The sequence below is a fragment of the Mauremys reevesii genome, linkage group 2 (assembly GCF_016161935.1).
Source record: "Mauremys reevesii isolate NIE-2019 linkage group 2, ASM1616193v1, whole genome shotgun sequence".
NCBI classification, from domain to species: Eukaryota; Metazoa; Chordata; order Testudines; family Geoemydidae; genus Mauremys; species Mauremys reevesii.
In genome coordinates, this window is record NC_052624.1 from 53157621 (window position 1) to 53160617 (window position 2997).

The window sequence follows — 2997 nt, forward strand, 5'->3', positions numbered from 1 at the left end:
GTTTTGGCACATATCATTTTCTGCAAAACACGTTTGTGGCATTTGTTGCTTTAGGGGGCAAGGAGCTGTTAGTATCTGCTAGTACTATTGAGATGAATTTTAGAACAGTCTTGTAGACTTTGTATGTTGCAGCTGGTGAATGGGTGGCATGGTATTTGTGATGCTTGCAGACCCCTAATAGGGAAGTGGCAAGGAATAAGAATGGCAGGAGTGCAGGCACCTAAGATATGGCAATCCTGGCAGCAGTGTATCATTTTATCTCCAAAAAGGATAGACCCAGCTCTCATCCATAAAGTCCAAGGATGGATTTCAATGGTATATCCCTGGTGTAAAACTAATGTCAGAGAACAATTGGTCCCCAAATTTTCAGCTGTGTCTGGAAGATCATTAGCTAAAACATGCTTTTGCACCCACAAGTAGAGTTTTTCATTTGGTGTACTCAAAGGAATGGATTTTAAATCCACCTCTGTGGACAAAGGTTATCAAGGGTTTATGAACCAAAATGAGTTGAGACAGTGAGGCTCCTCCTTGAAATCAGTTGCCCCAGAAATCACACAGGGATACATGGGGCCAGATTTATAGTCCCTTCAATTATGTTGATCTTCAATCTATATCCTTATGTCCCAGTCCTTATTGCTCTTCAGGGGTGCAGGATTAGGCTATTAATTTGTACGTGTACCACTTTATTAAAGGATGTGCACTTACAGAGGGTTGAATTCAGTGCAGAGGGTCCAAGCTAGGCACTCAACACCACTTAAAGCCCTAAATTAAGGGACTAAACAACAATGCTACAGAGAGACTTTGTGAGCCCTGTGCACTGGTGTGAATTTTACTCTCATAGTGAAAAATATAGAACTTTGCAGTTACTGTCTTTCCTCCAAGGATCCCAAAGTACATTACAAGTGACAGTTTGAATAAGACTCACAACCCCTCTCTGAGAGCGGGGGTATAATCCCCATTTTATAGATGGGGAAAACTGCACCCAAATCTCCAGTTTCAGACATTGGGAGCTGCCGTGGGTGCTCAGCAGCTCTGAAAATCAGGCCCTCACTGATTTGGAGCTTTTAACTTGGCTTTGGGGTCATGATTAGGTAGACTTCATGCTAATGCTTTTAAGTGTTGTAGCCAGGTCCCCCCAGTTGTGGTATTATAGTTGGGGGCCTTACTCGAAGACACCCAGCAAGCCCATGGCACAGCCATGAATGAGACATATGTCTGCTGTCGCAGTGCTGTGTGGCCGAATAGCTCATCTCCAGCTGCTTTTAAGCCATCCTGTCTCTACTGTTTTGCTTGATGATCTGTAGAAAAGCCCCTGGAAATCAAAGGTTTAAAGCACATGGAGTGTAAAGGGTGTCTCTGATCCAGTCAGTCAGGAGAGGAATCTTGTTATCTGAAAACAACAACAAAGAAAAGATTATTTTGTGTCAAAATACATTGATTTGCATTAGATTAAATGGTAAGGAGAGGAAAACAGTAAGTTACACCCCCGCTTGAGAAGGGTTTTTAACCCGTAAGAAATGCAGAAGGGTATCTGGCTAAATAAATAAAAAGGGCTAAAGTGAATCATTTCCATCAAGTGAATCAGCATTTAAAAAAATAAATAATCCAAAGGCTCATATGTTTCTTTCATGTGCCCATAGTATCACCCCTGATTGCCAGAAAACTGCAGTTCAAAGGATCAGAACTAATTTGGAATTCACTTTCATAGCAGCTGTTATAATTCATTTGACCTTTAATGTAGATGCCATATGCACTCTAAGTGTTCCATTGCGTATTAAGTCAGTAGGAGTTAATGGAGACTTCAAGTAAATAATTACCAGAATCAATACCAGCTATGCACCCCAACACTACTCTGCTTCTTCGACTGTTCGGATCACCACCTTGTACAAATTAAAGTGCAAAACTAGGATTAGTGAGAGTTTAAAACACTGCTGTTTCCCAAATGTGGATGGAGGACACACATTTGAAGGGGTCACCAGCAGTGGCGGATTAACAAATTTGCTGCCCCTAGGCCCTCAAAAAATTGCCGCCCCCTCCCACCAGTGCCAGCTCACCTCCACTCCCCTGCAGCAAGCCTGGGAGGGAAGGGGGAGAAGGGGAGTTGTGGCGCTCGGGGGATGGCGGAGGTGGAGTGATGGTGAGCTGGGGCAGGGATCGGTTCCCTGCCCTCCTCCCCCCGAAGAGTTACTCCTGTGCCTGCCAGCCCCAGGTCACCTCCGCTATCCCCCGAGTGCGCCGCTACTCGCTTCTCCCTCCCTCCCAGCGCTTCCGCGTGGCAAGCCTGGGAGGGGAGAGAAGGGGAGTTGTGGCACTCGGGGGTTGGCAGTGGTGGAGTATAGGTGAGCTGGGGCAGGGAGCGGTTCCCGGCTCCCCCCCCCGGGTTACTCCCCATGCCCGCGGGCCCCAGCTCACCTCTGCTCTGCCTCCTCTGAGTACAGCTATTCACTTCTCCCTCCCTCCCAGCGCTTCCGCGCGGCAAGCCTGGGAGGGGGGAGAAGGGGAGTTGCGTCGCACTCGGGAGATGGCAGTGGTGGAGCAGAGGTGAGCTGGGGCAGGGAGTGGTTCCCAGCCCCCGGGTTACTCCCTGCGCCCGCGGGCCCCAGCTCACCTCTGCTCCGCCTCCTCCAAGTGCAGCTACTCGCTTCTCCCTCCCTCCCAGCGCTTTTGCGCGGCAAGCCTGGGAGGGAGGTGGAAGCAGGGAAGCGCGGCGCACCTGGGGGAGCAGGCGGGCCGGGGATTTTGGGACGGGGCGATTTGGGGAGGGGGCGTGAGCAAATTTGCTGCCCCTGAAAATTTGCTGCCCTAGGCCTAGGCCTTATTGGCCAAGGCGATAATACGTAGCTGGTCACCAGTCCATGTGGATAAGGAGTGTTTGAAGAATACAAGATTGAGGTTAATGCTGGAGCCTTGGCTGGGGTTTAACTGAAATCAGCCCCTGTCATACACATGTAGGTCTACATGTCTACTTACACTCTAAGCTCTTTTTCTAATAGGTGC

The 2997-nt window shown here is 48.7% G+C and overlaps 1 long non-coding RNA gene across 1 annotated transcript; it reads right to left on the reverse strand.

The window, feature by feature from the left end:
• Window positions 1–1233: 1233 nt before the first annotated feature.
• LOC120398809 lies at window positions 1234–2775 on the reverse strand. The gene is made up of 3 exons (XR_005594721.1): window positions 2609–2775; window positions 1818–1880; window positions 1234–1390 (listed from the first exon to the last, which is right to left on the reverse strand). It is a non-coding gene; the product is annotated as an uncharacterized LOC120398809 (long non-coding RNA).
• Window positions 2776–2997: the final 222 nt, after the last annotated feature.